General features: G+C 48.0%; 2 long non-coding RNA genes across 2 annotated transcripts; both read left to right on the top strand.

The window, feature by feature from the left end:
- The first annotated feature begins 300 nt into the window (after nt 1–300).
- Nucleotides 301–9,120, top strand: LOC148378415 (uncharacterized). Its single transcript, XR_015855908.1, has 4 exons — nt 301–379; nt 2,224–2,312; nt 8,737–8,766; nt 8,957–9,120. It is a non-coding gene; the product is annotated as an uncharacterized LOC148378415 (long non-coding RNA).
- A 9,887-nt stretch (nt 9,121–19,007) lies between these two features.
- Nucleotides 19,008–21,624, top strand: LOC148378414 (uncharacterized). The gene is made up of 3 exons (XR_015855893.1): nt 19,008–19,443; nt 19,625–19,868; nt 21,433–21,624. It is a non-coding gene; the product is annotated as an uncharacterized LOC148378414 (long non-coding RNA).

Below are 21,624 nucleotides of genomic sequence, written 5' to 3'. Positions count from 1 at the left end.
GTTTCAGATAAGCGGGTATTACGTCGCAGTCATGTGCCGTGGATATGACGTAATTGCCCGAACCTCCGCCAAAATTCAAATCTGTTGGCGCGATGGCCGTGAGCCACTGAGCAGCGACGATTATCAACAGAAATATCTTTATTTTCTGCTTGCAACTGGACCGTCTAGAGCGTACACGGTAAGTAACACTCATTGTGGTTAAGGAGATTTACGTTTGTAATAGCAGAAGTGTAGCCGCGTTGCGTTGTACGTGTGAAAATTGGTCGAGGCGAAATGTTAATGTTTAATTTCATTCCTTTAGGTTCCACGGTGTTTGTTGGCTGCAAGTTTTCCACTGCAAGAAGAGGCTCGTATCATTGACCAGGAGCGAGCTACAATGGTGAGTAGCCATAACATTTATGTTAAACACTTCCTATTTCATGTCTAACAGTACTTGATTTAACAAATAACCATAAATAAATACAGTGTGGGCACTGAAGTTAACATATGTGATTATACTGCCTAATCTGTCACGGAGTAGATTGTTGCAAAGTAATATAAGATCCAAAGTTGTAATTCAGAATAGTTTTCAAAAGAAGGCCATTAGAATTATATACAAGTCTGATTACCCTTAACATAACAACAAGCTATTAATTAAATCACAAATTCTTCAATTCAAAGATTTGGTAGATTATCAGACAAATAATGTCTAACAGTAATTGATTTAACACATCACGATAAGTAGATTGAGTGTGGGCACTCTCAAGTTAACAGATATGATTATACTGCCTAATCTGTTACAGAGTATGTTGTTGCCAAGTAATGTAGAATAGATCCAAAGTAGTAATCCAGAATAGTTTTGAAGAGGCCATTAGAATAATAAACAAATCTGATTACCTTGAACATAATAACAAGCTAAGTGTTTAATATGTCCTATGAAGTCAAAATTGGGCACCATCATGTGGTGAAATTTGGAATTGCATCACATCCAATTTTGCCTGGGAACAAACAGATTAAATAAATCTTAGTTTTGAATAAGCCACTCCTTCTCAAACAAGTAAACTCTGCCCATTTCGCACAGTAGATGTTCTGTTAATATCTAGTATTTATACAAAGTCATAATTTAAATTGCTTTCAACCTTCATTCATCGGTTCAACCAACATTACTCGCTCTTATTACCAACTTGTATTGATTTAACTAAGCGTTTAATACTTCCTATCAGGTCTCAAGGCAAGATTTGGCAAAATACAATTTCAGCAAATCCAATTTTGCCAGGGAACAAAAATAGATTAAATAAACTAAATAAGTCTTCTTCCCATTAAATAAATCAGAAAAGTCTGTCTTGTAACCAGTCCTCTTCAAACAAGTAAAGTCTGCCCATTTTGTGCCGTAGATTTTGTGTCTATGCCTAGTATTTAAACAAAATCATAATTTAAACGACTTCTTTCCTTCATTCACTTTGGAAATTTGGAATTGCAGCAAATCGAATTTTGCCAGGGAACAAAAATAGATCAATTAAACTAAATAAGTCTTCTTCCCATTAAATAAATTAAAAAAGTCTGTCTTGTAACCAGTCCTTTTCAAACAAGTAAAGTCTGCCCATTTTGTGCCGTCGATTTTGTGTTAATGCCTAGTATTTATACAAAATCATAATTTAAAGGACTTCATTCCTTCATTCACTTTGGAAATTTGGAATTGCAGCACATCAAATTTTGCCTGGGAAGAAAAGTAGATTAAATAAATTTAATAAGTCTTACTACTTCCCATTAAATAAATTAAATACGTCTTACTTGTTCCCACTCCTTTACAAAAAAGTAGTTTAAAACGAGGTCCCTTCACTCAACCTTTAACCCTATTTATTCACCTTCTAGGCTAAGTGTTAAAGGCTAAGTGTTAAAGGCTAAGTGTTAAAGGCTAAGTGTTAGAGGCTAAGTGCCAGAGGCTAGGCGCCAGAGGCGAGTTTTTGTGGGCTGAAGTTTTAGTGGGGTTAGTGTGAATACAATCCAAAAGAATACAACAGAATACAATACAATAGAATATAATACATAGATTAAATTCAATAGCTCTTACTACTTCCCATTAAATAAATTAAATACGTCTTACTTGTTCCCAATCCTTTTCAAAAAAGTAGTTTAAAACGAGGGCCCTTCACTCAACCTTTAACCTCAACCCCGCACGTCACATTGTGTTGTATCTGTGAATGTTGGTTGTGGCCAAATGATAGTTTTCTTTCATTCGTTTAGGTTCCACGGTGTTTGTTGGCTATGTTTTCCACTGTCAGAAGGATGAAAATACAAAGTACAACGCTTGGACGTGGGCGAAGACGTCACCGGTGAGTCCTTCCTTCCTATTTATTTACCTTCTAGATGCTAGAGGCTAAGTGTTAGAGGCTAAGTGTTAGAGGCTAAGTGTTAAACACAATACGAACAACACAACGATACTGCACTGAACAACACGATACCGCACTGAGAAACACGATACCGCACTGAACAGCACGATACCGCACTGAACAACACCATGCCGCACTGAACACCATGCCACACTGAACAACACCATCCCGCACTGAACAACACCATGCCGCACTAAACAACACCATGCCGCACTGAACAACACCATGCCTCACTGAACGACACCATGCCGCACTGAAAGACACCATGCCGCACTGAACGACACCATGCCGCACTGAAAGACACCATCCCGCACTGAACACCATGCCGCACTGAACAACACCATCCTGCACTGAACAACACCATCCCGCACTGAACAACACCATGCCGCACTGAACAACATTATGCCGCACTGAACATTATGCCGCATTGAACAACACCATGCCGCACTGAACAACACCATGCCGCACTGAACAACATTATGCCGCACTGAACAACACCATGCCGCACTGAACAACACCATGCCGCACTGAACAACACCATGCCGCACTGAACAACATTATGCCGCACTGAACAACACCATGCCGCACTGAACAACACCATCCTGCACTGAACAACACCATTCCGCATTGAACACCATGCCGCACTGAACAACACCATGCCGCACTGAACAACACCATCCCGCACTGAACAACACCATCCCGCACTGAACAACACCATGCCGCACTGAACAACATTATGCCGCACTGAACAACATTATGCCGCACTGAACAACACCATGCCGCACTGAACAACACCATGCCGCACTGAACAACACCATGCCGCACTGAACAACATTATAACGCACTGAACAACGCCATCCCGCACTGAACAACACCATGCCGCACTAAACAACATTATGCCGCACTGAACAACATTATGCCGAAATGAACAACACCATGCCGCACTGAACAACACCATGCCGCACTGAACAACACCATCCTGCACTGAACAACACCATCCCGCACTGAACAACACCATGCCGCACTGAACAACACCATGCCGCACTGAACAACACCATGCCGCAATGAACAACACCATCCCGCACTGAACAACATTATGCCGCACTGAACAACATTATGCCGCACTAAACAACATTATGCCGCACTGAACAACACCATGCCGCACTGAACAACACCATCCTGCACTGAACAACACCATCCCGCACTGAACAACACCATGCCGCACTGAACAACATTATGGCGCACTGAACAACATTATGCCGCACTGAACAACACCATGCCGCACTGAACAACACCATGCCGCACTGAACAACACCATGCCGCAATGAACAACACCATCCCGCACTGAACAACACCATGCCGCACTGAGCAACACCATGCCGCACTGAACAACACCATCCTGCACTGAACAACACCATGCCGCACTGAACAACACCATTCCGCACTGAACAACACCATGCCGCACTGAACAACATTACGCTGCACTGAACAACACCATGCCGCACTGAACAACACCATGCCGCACTGAACAACACCATGCCGCATTGAACAACACCATGCCGCATTGAACAACACCATGCCGCACTGAACAACACCATCCTGCACTGAACAACACCATGCCGCATTGAACAACACCATGCCGCACTGAACAACACCATCCTGCACTGAACAACACCATCCCGCACTGAACAACACCATCCCGCATTGAACAACACCATCCTGCACTGAACAACACCATGCCGCACTGAACAACACCATGCCGCACTGAACAACACCATTCCGCACTGAACAACACCATGCCGCACTGAACAACACCATCCTGCACTGAACAACACCATCCCGCACTGAACAACACCATGCCGCATTGAACAACACCATCCTGCACTGAACAACACCATCCTGCACTGAACAACACCATGCCGCACTGAACAACACCATGCCGCACTGAACAACACCATGCCGCACTGAACAACACCATGCCGCACTGAACAACATTATGCCGCACTGAACAACATTATGTCGCACTGAACAACACCATGCCGCACTGAACAACACCATGCCGCACTGAACAACATTATGCCGCACTGAAAAACACCATGCCGCACTGAACAACACCATCCCGCACTGAACAACACCATGCCGCATTGAACAACACCATGCCGCACTGAACAACACCATGCTGCACTGAACAACATTATGCTGCACTGAACAACACGATCCTGCATTGAACAACACCATGCCGCACTGAACAACACCATCCTGCACTGAACAACACCATCCTGCACTGAACAACACCACCCCGCACTGAACAACACGATCCCGCATTGAACACCATCCCGCACTGAACAACACCATGCCGCACTGAACAACACCATTCCGCACTGAACAACACCATGCCGCACTGAACAACACCATGCCGCACTGAACAACACCATGCCGCACTGAACAACACCATGCCGCACTGAACAACATTATGCCGCACTGAACAACACCATGCCGCACTGAACAACACCATCCCGCACTGAACAACACCATGCCGCATTGAACAACACCATGCCGCACTGAACAACACCATCCTGCACTGAACAACACCATCCCGCACTAAACAACACCATGCCGCACTGAACAACATTATGGCGCACTGGACAACATTATGCCGCACTGAACAACACCATGCCGCACTGAACAACACCATGCCGCACTGAACAACACCATGCCGCACTGAACAACACCATGCCGCACTGAACAACATTATGCCGCACTGAACAACATTATGGCGCACTGGACAACATTATGCCGCACTGAACAACACCATGCCGCACTGAACAACACCATCCTGCACTGAACAACACCATTCCGCACTGAACAACACCATGCCGCACTGAACAACATTACGCTGCACTGAACAACACCATGCCGCACTGAACAACACCATGCCGCACTGAACAACACCATGCCGCATTGAACAACACCATGCCGCATTGAACAACACCATGCCGCACTGAACAACACCATCCTGCACTGAACAACACCATGCCGCATTGAACAACACCATGCCGCACTGAACAACACCATCCTGCACTGAACAACACCATCCCGCACTGAACAACACCATCCCGCATTGAATAACACCATCCTGCACTGAACAACACCATGCCGCACTGAACAACACCATGCCGCACTGAACAACACCATTCCGCACTGAACAACACCATGCCGCACTGAACAACACCATCCTGCACTGAACAACACCATCCCGCACTGAACAACACCATGCCGCATTGAACAACACCATCCTGCACTGAACAACACCATCCTGCACTGAACAACACCATGCCGCACTGAACAACACCATGCCGCACTGAACAACACCATGCCGCACTGAACAACACCATGCCGCACTGAACAACATTATGCCGCACTGAACAACATTATGTCGCACTGAACAACACCATGCCGCACTGAACAACACCATGCCGCACTGAACAACATTATGCCGCACTGAAAAACACCATGCCGCACTGAACAACACCATCCCGCACTGAACAACACCATGCCGCATTGAACAACACCATGCCGCACTGAACAACACCATGCTGCACTGAACAACATTATGCTGCACTGAACAACACGATCCTGCATTGAACAACACCATGCCGCACTGAACAACACCATCCTGCACTGAACAACACCATCCTGCACTGAACAACACCACCCCGCACTGAACAACACGATCCCGCATTGAACACCATCCCGCACTGAACAACACCATGCCGCACTGAACAACACCATTCCGCACTGAACAACACCATGCCGCACTGAACAACACCATGCCGCACTGAACAACACCATGCCGCACTGAACAACACCATGCCGCACTGAACAACATTATGCCGCACTGAACAACACCATGCCGCACTGAACAACACCATCCCGCACTGAACAACACCATGCCGCATTGAACAACACCATGCCGCACTGAACAACACCATCCTGCACTGAACAACACCATCCCGCACTAAACAACACCATGCCGCACTGAACAACATTATGGCGCACTGGACAACATTATGCCGCACTGAACAACACCATGCCGCACTGAACAACACCATGCCGCACTGAACAACACCATGCCGCACTGAACAACACCATGCCGCACTGAACAACATTATGCCGCACTGAACAACACCATGCCGCACTGAACAACACCATGCCGCACTGAACAACACGATCCCGCATTGAACAACACCATCCTGCACTGAACAACACCATGCCGCACTGAACAACACCATGCCGCACTGAACAACACCATTCCGCACTGAACAACACCATGCCGCACTGAACGACACCATCCTGCACTGAACAACACCATCCCGCACTGAACAACACCATGCCGCATTAAACAACACCATGCCGCACTGAACAACACCATCCTGCACTGAACAACACCATGCCGCACTGAACAACACCATGCCGCACTGAACAACACCATGCCGCACTGAACAACATTATGCCGCACTGAACAACATTATGCCGCACTAAACAACATTATGTCGCACTGAACAACACCATGCCGCACTGAACAACACCATGCTGCACTGAACAACATTATGCCGCACTGAACAACACGATCCCGCATTGAACAACACCATCCCGCAGTGAACAACACCATGCCGCATTGAACAACACCATGCCGCACTGAACAACACCATGCTGCACTGAACAACATTATGCTGCACTGAACAACACGATCCTGCATTGAACAACACCATGCCGCACTGAACAACACCATCCTGCACTGAACAACACCATGCCGCACTGAACAACACCATGCCGCACTGAACAACATTATGCCGCACTGAAAAACACCATGCCGCACTGAACAACACCATCCCGCACTGAACAACACCATGCCGCATTGAACAACACCATGCCGCACTGAACAACACCATGCTGCACTGAACAACATTATGCTGCACTGAACAACACGATCCTGCATTGAACAACACCATGCCGCACTGAACAACACCATCCTGCACTGAACAACACCATCCTGCACTGAACAACACCACCCCGCACTGAACAACACGATCCCGCATTGAACAACACCATCCCGCACTGAACAACACCATGCCGCACTGAACAACACCATTCCGCACTGAACAACACCATGCCTCACTGAACAACACCATGCCGCACTGAACAACACCATGCCGCACTGAACAACACCATGCCGCACTGAACAACATTATGCCGCACTGAACAACACCATGCCGCACTGAACAACACCATCCCGCACTGAACAACACCATGCCGCATTGAACAACACCATGCCGCACTGAACAACACCATCCTGCACTGAACAACACCATCCCGCACTAAACAACACCATGCCGCACTGAACAACATTATGGCGCACTGGACAACATTATGCCGCACTGAACAACACCATGCCGCACTGAACAACACCATGCCGCACTGAACAACACCCTGCCGCACTGAACAACACCATGCCGCACTGAACAACATTATGCCGCACTGAACAACACCATGCCGCACTGAACAACACCATGCCGCACTGAACAACACGATCCCGCATTGAACAACACCATCCTGCACTGAACAACACCATGCCGCACTGAACAACACCATGCCGCACTGAACAACACCATTCCGCACTGAACAACACCATGCCGCACTGAACAACACCATCCTGCACTGAACAACACCATCCCGCACTGAACAACACCATGCCGCATTGAACAACACCATGCCGCACTGAACAACACCATCCCGCACTGAACAACACCATGCCGCATTGAACAACACCATGCCGCACTGAACAACACCATCCTGCACTGAACAACACCATCCCGCACTGAACAACACCATGCCGCACTGAACAACATTATGGCGCACTGAACAACATTATGCCGCACTGAACAACACCATGCCGCACTGAACAACACCATGCCGCACTGAACAACACCATGCCGCACTGAACAACATTATGCCGCACTGAACAACACCATGCCGCACTGAACAACACCATGCCGCACTGAACAACACCATGCCGCACTGAACAACACGACGTCGCACTGAACAACACGACGCCGCACAGAACAACACGACGCCGCACAGAATAACACAATACCGCACAGAACAACACAATACCGCACAAACAGTTTTAGATAATATTACGTCGCAGTCATGTGACGCGGACATGACGTCAATAGGCGGAACTCACGGCAAAATTATAATCCGTGGGCGTGGCTTGCAACAGGAAGTAGGAAAGCGGCAGTTCTGGCAAACAAGACACAGCTGTTAGTAACACGATGACTAACAAGGCAAATATTTTTGTTTTCAGCTTGCAACTTGACCGTCTAGAGCGTACAAGGTAATTACAACTGTTTTTTTTTAGCCCTGAAAAGCGAGGGAGTGTGGCGTTTGGGAGGAATGTCGAACTCGGCGTCTGCTTCCAGCCACAGACGCCAAATTTCGACGATTATTTCGACTGGTCAACGGTTGTAAATTATTGCGTTGACTAAAAACTTTATTTAACTCTACTCTTAACTTTGCCGTTTCAGATATGCGGGTATTACACCGCGGAAATGACGTCAATAGGCTGAACTCTCGCCAAAATTCAAATCTGTGGGCGCAATGGCCTTGAGCGAGACACCGGATACAAACACGACGATTATCAACAGAAATATCTTTATTTTCCGCTTGCAAGTGGACCGTCTAGAGCGTACACGGTAAGTACAACTCATTGTGTTTAAAAAGATTTACGTTTGTGTAGTTTGCGTTGCGTTGTATCTGTGAATGTTGGTTGAGGCTAAATGTTAATGTTTAATTTCATTCCTTTAGGTTCCACGGTGTTTGTTGGCTGTATGTTTTCCACTGCAAGAAGAGGCTCGTATCATTGACCAGCAGGAGCTACAATGGTGAGTACCCCTTTCGTCTTCCATTTATGTTAAACACTTCCTATTTCATGTCTAACAGTACTCGATTTAACAAATAACCATAAATAAATACAGTGTGGGCAGTCACGTTAACATATGTGATTATCCTGCCTAATATGTTTATCACAAATATGTCACTAATCACTAATATGTTTATTTGTTTATCACAACACCTTTGGACCTTCAGCAATCGATTATTTACCTTCATCTACATAGAGACAGAACGATGGTGTCTTAAACATCTCATTCATTTCACCAAATAACTTCACGCAGGTGGATAACGGCCGTCTCGGTCACGCTATGTTGCGTGATGCAGTTTTGAAGAACCAAATGCATTTATTCAATGACTAAGTCAAGCTAGTTCTATGTTTATGATGTTGTAAGTTACGGTACCGATTGAAGTTGAGTTCGAAGCCAGTGGAAAACAGCGCTGCGTTTGTGCTCTCCAGGTACAAATGTTGTGATCTCTGACTGACGACCGGGCGAGACTCGAGTAAGAGATGTCCAAACGAGCTCCGGCAGGGCGGGCCAAGGCGGAGCGAACGGACGCCCTTCAGGCCGCCAATGACGAGCTGAGAACCAAACTGATGGACGTCCAGTTAGAACTTCAGCAGGAGAAGAACAAGGTGAAAACCTCAACAGACAGACACTGCCTGCCTCCCTGCCTGCCTCCCTGCCTGCCTCCCTGCCTGCCTCCCTCCCTCCCTCCCAGTTTTCCCGATGTAGATTAGACATGCGTGTGCCATGACTGTGTCAGCCTACATCAACAAATGCACCGAGGACGTCAGCACCACTAAGAATATCATCACCCGGGGCAACCAACGACCCTGGATGACTGAGGAGGTACGTCAAACGCTACGAGCGCGGAACTCTGCCTTCAAGTCTGGCGACAAGGAGACACTGAGGACAGCGAGAGCCAACTTGAACCGTGCCATCAGGATAGCGAAGCGAGACCGCAGTCGAAAATTTCAGGATCGTTTCCACGACGTCAAAAACATCAGGAGTATGTGGCAAGGCATACGGGCGATTACAGACTACAACTCACCCTCCCCCCCCCCCGGTGGGTGTAGTTGATGCTGACTTTCTAAATGGTCTAAATAACTTCTTTGGGAGGTTCGAGGCACTAAACGGCACTCCAGCAGTTAAAACTGTCCCCCATCAGGAAGAGGAGGTACTCTGCCTTGACTCCGCCGATGTGTTGAAGACCCTGAGGAGAGTCAACCCCTGTAAGGCCCCTGGCCCCGACAACATTCCTGGGCGTGTGTTCAGGGAATGTGCAAGTCATCTGGCTGGGGTCATCACAGACATTTTTAACACCTCGCTGGGCCAAGCCACAGTGCCGGCGTGCTTTAAGACTGCCTCCATCATTCCGGTGCCGAAGAAACCTCAAATCACCTCATTTAATGATTACCGGCCTGTTGCACTGACTCCGGTTATGATGAAGTGCTTCGAAAGGCTGCTTAAAGGTCACATCGTTTCCAGACTCCCCCTATTATTTGACCCGTTCCAGTTTGCCGACCGGCAAAACCGCTCCACTCAGGACGCCATCTCCTCCGTTCTTCACCTGAGCCTGGCTCACCTGGAGGAGAAGAACACCCATGTGCGGAGGCTGTTCCTGGACTTCAGCTCAGCGTTTAACACCATCATCCCACAGCATCTGGTAGGAAAATTGGAACACCTGGGCTTCAACACCCCCCTTCGCAACTGGCTGCTAGACTTCCTCACCAACAGACCTCAGTCAGTCCGGGTCGGACAGAACACCTCTGATGTCATCACCCTCAGCACAGGCTCCCTTCAGGGCTGCGTCCTGAGCCCCCTGCTGTGCACCCTGATGACACACGACTGCGTCCTCAGGTTCACCACCAATCACATCGTGAAGTCAGCAGACGACACAACGGTGGTGGGGCTCATCAGAGACAACAACGACCTGGACTACAGAGAGGAGGTGGAGCAGCTGGTGGGCTGGTGCAGAGAAAACAGCCTGATCCTGAATGAGGAGAAGATGAAGGAGATCATCGTCGACTTCAGGAAAAAACAGCCTCACCACGCTCCACTGATCATCAACAGCTCAGCTGTGGAGGTGGTCAGCACCACCAAATTCCTGGGGGTCCACATCACAGAAGACCTCACCTGGACTATGAACACTACGGCACTGGTCAAGAGGGCACAGAAGCGCTTGTACTTCCTGCGGAGGATGAGGAGAGCCCACCTGCCCCCACCCATCATGAGGACGTTCTACAGGAGCACCATAGAGAGCATTCTGACAAGCTGTCTCTCTGTGTGGTGTGGAGGCTGCACCGCCTCCGATTGGAAGAACGTGAGGAGAGTGGTGAGGACAGCAGAGAGGATCATAGGGGCTCCTCTTCCCTCCATTCAGGACATTTCATCTCAGCGCTGCATGTCCCGTGCCCGTAACATCATCAATGACCCATCACACCCCCACCATGGACTGTTCTCCCTGCTGCCCTCTGGGAAGAGGTTTGCAGCATCCGCTGCAGGTCCACCAGGTTCTGCAACAGCTTTTTCCCTGCTGTCATCAGACTGTTGAACACTAGAACTGTTGAGCTCTAAACTGAACTCTGCATCACACATTCACAGAACTGTACTTTATGACACTACGGACCTCTATCTTGCACTATCTCGCACTACCAACTTTACTGAACTTGTATAAACCCTTTAAATAGAAGTTTAATACATGGTTTAGCATTCCTCTGCACACTCTTGAATACTGTTTTGCCTACTTGCACTATTGCATAATTATCACTGCTGCACTTTATACTTATTTTTAATATATATATATATATATATATATATATATAGTATATATGTATATATATATATTTTCATAGGGTATGTTACTTCTATTCAACTGCAATATCACTACTTTGTTGTAAGACGTATGCAACGGAATTTCGTTTTGTATGCACCATGTGCAGACAAGATGACAATAAAGTTTGTCTAAGTCTAAGTCATGTCAGGTCAGCTGTCTGGAGAGAGAGAGAAGTCAGGACCTGCGGGCGGAGCACCACCGTGCCACCGCCGCCATGACGGAACTCAAAAGCAAACTCCATGAGGAGAAGCAGAAAGAGTTAGCCATTACCAGGGAGACATTACTGCGGCAGCATGAAATGGAGCTGATGAGAGTGATCAAAATCAAAGATGGAGAGATCCAGCGACTGAATGCCTTGGTCCTCAGCCCGAGGGACGGCTCCATGGACAAGGTGATCCGCTCTATCCGTGTCTGACTATCCGCACGCCACGTCGGGCTTCGATGCGGCCGCTACCGTATTGTGTAGCTTGTCCCCAGTAAGCGTCGCGGCGCTCCGTTGCGGTCTCAACGGCCCGGTGTGGCGCAATGTCTGCTCAGGTGAGGAGGGGGGGCGCTTTGCTGGCGGAGGTGGAGGAGACGCGGCGGTGTCGGGAGACCGAGCGGTGTCGCCTCCACCAGGAGCGCGGAAGAAGCCCTGGCAGCGGCCCAGCAGGCCTGGCAGTCCCGAGCGGCCGAGCTCCGATCGGCTCATCACCAGCATCGGGAGGAGCTGAGCCGAACCAAGAGAGACTGCGAGAGGGAGATCCGCCGACTGGTAGGACTGATCAGATGCGCGGTGCGTGGCTATGTTCCCAATTTCGTTGTATACCTGCAGTGCAATGACACCTAAGGCATTCTATTCTATTCTATTTCACAAGAAGAAAATGTCCGGTTGCTCGCTTCGCTTTTGTCACAGCAAAGGTGTTCTAGTCGATTCAAGAAAAAAATTGGCCGGTTGCTCTCTTTGTTTTTGTCACAATTCTGGCAAATGAGTTTGCCCGCCTGCCTGAGCGCTCCCCGTTTGTACATCCAGACGGATGAGATCAAGCTGAAAGACAGAGCGGTTAGTGTTTTGGATGAAGCCCTGGGGCCGGCCACGTCCACCGCCTTCAGCTGCAGACTCAGGCTGCCGAGCAGCAGATCGCTGCCCTGAGGGATTCCCAAAGGGCGGGCCTAAACTACCCTGGAAGTGGGGTCAACGCCGCTACTAGCAATCCTCTTCATTGCGTAAGCCACCTCATCACACACTTGCAGTACGCATGACTTAGTTCGTTGCTGGAGGAAGGTAGCACAAAAACAGTTTTGAACTTTGAACGAGTGCTTGTGTGTGTGTGTTGCGGGGCGTTTTCAGTCTCAGGAGGATCGGGACACGCGACGGTTTCATCTGAAAATCGCTGAGCTCAGCGCAGTCATCAGGAAACTGGAGGATCGAAACGCCCTGCTTTCTGAAGAGCGCAATGAACTGGTAATTTATTGACGGCACGCTTGAAGGTTTGCGCTACGTTTGATGCGCGCCATCCAGCGAGGCACCCATTGCGCTTGCTTATTAGTTGAGCGGCGCGGCGAGTCGGTTGCCTGGTAGATGTCTTTTATTGGGAGCCAAAGCCACGATTCCGTTCAAACCGATGCAAAAGGAATGGATACGTTCTGGCCCGCGTGTTGTGCGTCTTTCACATCCCGCACTTCATGCTTGCAGCTAAAGCGACTGAGAGAAACAGAAAGCCAGTTTCTGCCACTCCTGTACAAAAACAAACGCCTGAGCAGGAAGAATGAAGAACTCTCGCTGGTGCTGTGTCGCCTTGAAAACAAAGTGCGCTTTGTCACCCAGGAGAACGAGGAGATGGCAAGCTTGGTAAGTCGACGCGGACAACGGCGGCGTGCCAACAGAGTCCACTGCATTTGTGTTCCACAGAGAAGGCCTAGTTCGCTCAATGACCTGGACCGCGGTTGCGGCCAGCAGGACGGTGAAATGGAGTTCCTTCAAGTTGTGGAGCAGCGGCACATCATCGACGACTTGTCCAAGGTCTTCAGGCAGGCGACTCGGTGCACGTACGGCAGCGCCGCGCTCGCTCGCTGTCGCCAGGAAACCTTTTCCGTCCAAAGCTTGGCCGGCGGCCGCCATCCAAAAAATTGGCCCCTTAAATTCCGACCTTTCAAGCAGGAGCATTGTGCGCACGCGTTTGAACACGCTTTAGACTTGTTTTGCCGTTTTCAGCAGCTCAAAGCTCCCGTTTTGTCAGCGCCTTTGCCACTCGCTGTGCGCTGAAAACGACGGACTTGCCCGGCTGCTCAGCCCGTCAACCATGAGCCGCGAGCGCGACGTCATTGTCCGTAGGCAGCTAGTGGCAAAATGCACCCTGTTAGAGTTGCGCTCGCTCCAACTTATTTTGCAAGAACCACACGGGAGACAAGTAAGTTCTTTTGGACACCTGCAGGTGGAGAGTCCATCCGTTGTACGAATGAAGTCTGACTCTCGGCTCCTGCACGAGCATTTTAATTAAGAGAAACAGGGTGGGTGTAAGAGTGGATTGAATAGAGGAAGCCCTTGACCTCTAGTCAAAACATAGCAAGGGGTGTTTTACGACTTTGTGTAGGAAGGGATAAGCGATAGGGATAAATAAGGGATAAATAATATTATTTATTACAGGTCGCAGTCAAAGTCAAAGCAACACAATGATACGATAAAGATAATCTGGAAAACCCTGACACACCCTGTAGTTGTCACTTTTGGAAAAGACGAGCGTCCCTCCAATCATCGCCGGTGACGTGTTTTTCAGGCTCTGGAGACAGGAGCTCATGTCAGAAATGTCATTGTGAGTCGCGTTTGTTTCTGCGCCGGAGCCGTTCGTTCCCTTTGCATCCAAAGAATCTCAAAGGCGGATTATTTGTGTCGACAGGAGAGAGATTTGCTGCTACGATACCGACGTCGAGAATCTCTGAGGAGGAACAAAGCGTGAGGTCCTGCAAGGTGAGTCTGTTTGTTTGCGGCTGCTTGGTGTTGCGCAAGATGAAATGGCCTTTTTCTCGCTATCGTTCCTCTCGTCGATTCATCGTGAGGTGTCGCTTCAGTTTGTTCAGAGAGATGTTTGCTTCCGCGCCCGCAGGTCATCGAAACATTTTACGGCTACGACGAAGACGTGTTGGTGGACTCGGACGGATCGTCCTTGTCTTTTCACACCGACAGAACCCCCGACACGGAACCCGAAGAGGTAGCCCGCCATTTCTGCCAGCGTATTGGCACCAAACATTCCTCTTCAGCCTGGAATCGGACTCGTCTTTGCGTCGCGGGTGCTTTGTCGCCGGTCTGACTGATTCTGGTACTAGTGCTGTGTTGCATTGGTGTGTGCATGAAGAGGCGGAGCTTCGCTACCGCCAGCTGACGCAAGAATATCAAGCGCTGCAACGAGCCTACGCTCTGCTAGCCCAGACCAGCGAAAGGGGACTACGACGCCGAGAAGGAGATCAAGGTGGCGCCCCTTCCCGCAACCCCCGGCCGGGTCGCAGCCTCCCCGTTCTCACCCAGCCTCGGGTGTTCTCTGGTCTGAAAGGAGGAGGAGGAGCCTCCCTCCTCCTCCTTTCAGACCAGAGAAAAGCTGATGGTAGAAATGGGTCACTATCAAAGCAGAGTAGCAGATCTGGAGTCAGCGCTGAAGCAACAAGGACAGGTAAGCTCATCAATGAGCACACCTTTTTCTCAGACAAAATAGCTACATTCTTCAGTCACTCATCCGTCTGGCATTACTGGACCAACCCCCCCCCCCCCCCCCCCCCCTCCCGAACGTGGCTGGGAAAATGCGGAGAAAAGCAAATGTCATTTTCCAGTCAACCAAAGAATTTGTGGATGAAAATGACACAACATTCCAAAGCTGTCCACGCGTTTGTCTCTTCTAGAATGTCAAGTGGGTGGAGGAGAAGCAGCTGCTGCGTCAGAGCAATCAGCAGTTGGCCGAAAAGGTGACGGAAAGAAAGGCGCTGGGCGGAGTCGCTTGGCGTCACACCTGTCGGGAAGCCCCGCAGATGAGGTCTGACTGTCTTTTCAGGTCAGGCGGATGGAGGCGGAAGAAGCGCGTCTGAAAGAGCACATCCAGGATATCCGAGACCAAAACGAACTGCTTGAGTTCCGCATCCTGGAGCTGGAGGTGGGAAGACTCGCACAAGCGTGTTGAGGCCAGAGATGTGACGGACGGACGGACGGACGGACGGACGGATGCATGCCTCTGCCTTTCAGGAGAGGGAGTGGCGCTCCCCCGTCTTGAAGTTTCTGCAAGTCCGTTTCCCAGACGGCCTCAGCCCTTTGCAGATCTACTGCGAGGCCGAGGGCGTGAGCGTACGTAAGGCGTCCCTCGCAACCCTAACCTTAACCCGAGGTCCCAGAACACCTTACATTGCTCCTTGCGCCTTTCCCCCGGACATCGTCATCAGTGATCTGATGAAGAAGCTGGACATCCTGGGCTATAACGCCGTAAGTGTATGTCGAACTCCTTATGTTCGCACTCCACGAGACTCGGCGGCTCAAATGTGACTTTTGGAAGGCTTTGCGCTGAAAGAAGCTTGTTGACGCTGTGCCTTTGGGCTCTTGCAGAATCTCACCAACGAGGAGCAGGTGGTCGTGATTCACGCCAGGACCCTTCTCACCCTAGCCGAGAAGGTAACGCGCACGTCCACGCACGCTCTCGCATTCTGCTTATGTGACAGCAGCCTTTCCTCAGTGGTTAGAATACATCAAAGTGACCAAGTCAGCACTTCAACAGAAGATGTTGGACATTGAAAGTGAGAAGGTAGACAGACACGCGACATCAGCCAAGGGGAACTCCGGCAATGTGCCCCAACAATTCTGACCTTGAGCTGTGCTAGGATATGTTCTGCAAGCAGAAGGGCTACCTGGATGAAGAGTTGGACTTCAGGAAGTGTTCCATGGACCAGGCTCATAAGGTAAGCCGCCCTCAAATCTCCCGCCGGACCACTGATGGACGAGGATTGCGGCCCAGAGGATCCTGGAGCTGGAGGCCATGTTGTACGAGGCGCTACCGCAGCGGGACTGCCCCGCCACGGACGGCGAAAAAGCCAGCCACGCTGGCGTGAATGACGTGCTGACGGCGGATCAGAGAGAAGAGCTTAGGAGCGCCGTGGACCAATGGAAGCGAGCCCTGATGTGCGAGTTGAGGGAGCGCGACGCTTGCATCCTCCAAGAGAGAATGGATCTGCTGCACAGCGCGCAACAGGTAAGGGCCCAAAGCCAGCCCAGCACTTACTTGCACGCTTACTGGCTTTTGAATGCCACTTTCCATTTGTCCGTCCTAGAGGAACAAAGAGCTGAAAGAATTCATCGAAGCTCAGAAGAGACAAATCAAACAATTGGAGGAGAAGTTTCTGTTTCTCTTTCTATTCTTCTCCTTGGCCTTCATTCTGTGGCCCTAACACCAGCTGGTGAGTGAGCTCCAGCGGCACCGCACTCGACACCTCCGATACACTGCCAGCCGGTCTCAGACGTTGGCAGACGCTCCGATGCCAACGTATACCCCCCGCCACGGTGACAGAGGCACCGCGTCACACCGGCGCTCATCCAATCAGAAGGCAGGAAAAGCAAATTCACATGCAGGGCACTTTTGAACCAGAAGAGAGCGCCACAAAAAACGGTTGTTGCCCCAAACGCGCACTAAAAAGGGTCAGAATAACAAGAGTCCCACTGGCCAGCCGGGGCCACCCGTCCAGCTGTTTCTTCAGGGGGGAAAAAAATTGGAGTCACCGGTGAGTACATTTTGCATTTAGCTCTGCTTTTCTGCTTCTGTCTTCAAGTGTGTGGCATCCTGCGATCAAAGAGTCAGCCAACCCCAAAGCGGTTGACCTCAACGTCCCACCACCATGCCTACCAGAGCAGGTGACGTGATGCTTTGGACATCCTTCCGTCTCAGATGCCCAAAAGTACTCTTTGCCACATCTGCGGCAATACGGTGTCTTTTCAAAGGTGCAAATAAATCCAGCGTGGGCGGAACACGCACGTCTTCGGTTTTTCCCGCTTTGTTTGTGTGACAGCTGTTGTGAAAATTTTATACAAATAAAGTTGTATAGTACAGGTTTGGCCAAGCCGCAACTCCCGAACCGCATGCGGCTCTTTTATGTTCATATCAACATTTGTGTGTGTGTGTGTGTGTGTGTGTGGGGGGGGGGGGGGGGGGGTTGTGCGTGTTGGCTTCACTTGAGTTCAATTTGGTATTTTGGTCAAAAGCGCATGTGGTGAAATTCCACAAAGTAGGATGGGCAAACACATTTCTTTAAACTATGAGTGTCAATTGGGCTCTCGAAATGGCAGGGAAAAGATGCACAGCAAAACGAAAATACGTAGATGAACACAGGACGTTTTAATCAGAGTGGGAAAGTTTCTATTTTTTGTTGAACGTGATGGCAAACCATTCTGCCTGATATGTCAGACCTCAGCGCATTTCAAAGATTCAAATCTTCAGCGCCATGCACTTCAGCTCACTCCATGCTAACATTGATCAGGCGTCGAACCCGCATCATCATGCTTAAGAGGTGGCCATGCTAACCAGTGCGCCATTATGTCAACGCATAATAACTAAGTCTACTGGTCAAAACAGCGGTTACTATATGACGTCGCTACGTCGTGGTCACGTGACGCAGACAAGACGTCAATGGACGTGGGCAGAGTTAACTTGTTTAAAAGGGAGTAGGCAGAAGAAATATTTAATTTATTTAAATCTATTTTGAGTGCACACCATTATGCCAATGCATAACAACTGTAAATCTACTAAACAAAACAGCGGTTGCTATATGACATCTGCCACGTCGTGGTCACGTGACATACGTGACGTCGATGGGCGTAACTTTCGCCGGAATTCAAATCCGCGGGGAGAGTTAACTTGTTTAAAAGAGAGTGGGCAGAAGAATTATTTAATTTATTTAAATCTATTTGGTGTGTGCGCCATTATGTCAATGCATAACAACTGTAAGTCTACTAAACAAAACAGCGGTTGCTATTTGACGTCTGCCACGTCGTGGTCACGTGACGCGGACGTGACGTCGACGCCTACTTTACATCCCACCGATCACAGGACTCCTCGGCTGCATAACCGTGCCCCCTTCCCAACCAATCGGATTTGCTATACGCGAAAACGACGCCAATGGAAAGAGCTTCCGCCCAAATTTAAATCCGTGGGCGTGGCTCGCAGCAGGAAGTAGGAAAATGGCGGCGATGTTGACAAAGACACAGCGGATGGTAACATACGACTAACAAGAGAAATATTTTTATTTTCTGCTTGCAACTGGACCGTCCAGAGCGTACACGGTAAGTACAACTCATCGTTTTTAAAAAGAAGTACTTTTGTTGCCCTGAAAAGCGAGTGAGCGTGGCGTTTGTGGGGGACGTCGAATTTCGACGATTCTTTCTGGTCAACGGTTGTAAATGATTGTGTTGATTAAAAAAGAAAACTTGATGTAACTCTACTTTTAACTGCCGTTTCAGATAGATTTGGAATTGCATCACATCCAATTTTGCCTAGAGCGTACACGGTAAGTAACACTCGTTGTGTTTAAGGAGATTTACGTTTGTAATAGCAGAAGTGTAGCCGCGTTGCGTTGTACGTGTGAATGTTGGTCCGGGCGAAATGTTAATGTTTAATTTCATTCCTTTAGGTTCCACGGTGTTTGTTGGCTGCAAGTTTTCCACTGCAAGAAGAGGCTCATATCATTGACCAGGAGCGAGCTACAATGGTGAGTAGCCATAACATTTATGTTAAACACTTCCTATTTCATGTCTAACAGTACTTGATTTAACAAATAACCATAAATAAATACAGTGTGGGCACTGAAGTTAACATATGTGATTATACTGCCTAATCTGTCACCGAGTAGATTGTTGCAAAGTAATATAAGATCCAAAGTTGTAATTCAGAATAGTTTTCAAAAGAAGGCCATTAGAATTATATACAAGTCTGATTACCCTGAACAAGCTATTAATTAAATCACAAATTCTTCAATTCAAAGATTTGGTAGATTATCAGACAAATAATGTCTAACAGTAATTGATTTAACACATCACGATAAGTAGATTGAGTGTGGGCACTCTCAAGTTAACATATGTGATTATACTGCCTAATCTGTTACAGAGTATGTTGTTGCCAAGTAATGTAGAATAGATCCAAAGTAGTAATCCAGAATAGTTTTGAAGAGGCCATTAGAATGATAAACAAATCTGATTACCTTGAACATAATAACAAGCTAAGTGTTTAATATGTCCTATGAAGTCAAAATTGGGCACCATCATGTGGTGAAATTTGGAATTGCATCACATCCAATTTTGCCTGGGAACAAACAGATTACATAAATCTTAGTTTTGAATAAGCCACTCCTTCTCAAACAAGTAAACTCTGCCCATTTTGCGCAGTAGATGTTCTGTTAATATCTAGTATTTATACAAAGTCATAATTTAAATTGCTTTCAACCTTCATTCATCGGTTCAACCAACATTACTCGCTCTTATTACCAACTTGTATTGATTTAACTAAGCGTTTAATACTTCCTATCAGGTCTCAAATCGAGATTTGGCAAAATACAATTTCAGCAAATCCAATTTTGCCAGGGAACAAAAATAGATTAAATAAACTAAATAAGTCCTCTTCCCATTAAATAAATCAGAAAAGTCTGTCTTGTAACCAGTCCTCTTCAAACAAGTAAAGTCTGCCCATTTTGTGCCGTAGATTTTGTGTCTATGCCTAGTATTTAAACAAAATCATAATTTAAACGACTTCTTTCCTTCATTCACTTTGGAAATTTGGAATTGCAGCAAATCGAATTTTGGCAGGGAACAAAAATAGATCAATTAAACTAAATAAGTCTTCTTCCCATTAAATAAATTAAAAAAGTCTGTCTTGTAACCAGTCCTTTTCAAACAAGTAAAGTCTGCCCATTTTGTGCCGTCGATTTTGTGTTAATGCCTAGTATTTATACAAAATCATAATTTAAAGGACTTCATTCCTTCATTCACTTTGGAAATTTGGAATTGCAGCACATCAAATTTTGCCTGGGAAGAAAAGTAGATTAAATAAATTTAATAAGTCTTACTACTTCCCATTAAATAAATTAAATACGTCTTACTTGTTCCCACTCCTTTTCAAAACAGTAGTTTAAAACGAGGGCCCTTCACTCAATCTTTAACCTCAACCCCGCACGTTGTGTTGTATCTGTGAATGTTGGTTGTGGCCAGATGATAGTTTTCTTTCATTCGTTTAGGTTCCAAGAAAACTTGATGTAACTCTACTTTTAACTGCCGTTTCAGATAAGCGGGTATTACGTCGCAGTCAAATGCCGCGGATATGACGTAATTGCCCGAACCTCCGCCAAAATTCAAATCTGTTGGCGCGATGGCCGTGAGCCACTGAGCAGCGACGATTATCAACAGAAATATCTTTATTTTCTGCTTGCAACTGGACCGTCTAGAGCGTACACGGTAAGTAACACTCATTGTGTT

The sequence above is a fragment of the Syngnathus floridae genome, unplaced genomic scaffold (genome assembly GCF_059516105.1).
Source record: "Syngnathus floridae isolate MCC-2025c unplaced genomic scaffold, RoL_Sflo_1.0 HiC_scaffold_46, whole genome shotgun sequence".
NCBI lineage: Eukaryota > Metazoa > Chordata > Actinopteri > Syngnathiformes > Syngnathidae > Syngnathus > Syngnathus floridae.
Note: the sequence above shows the minus strand (reverse complement) of the source record. Positions and strands in the feature narration are given on the sequence as shown.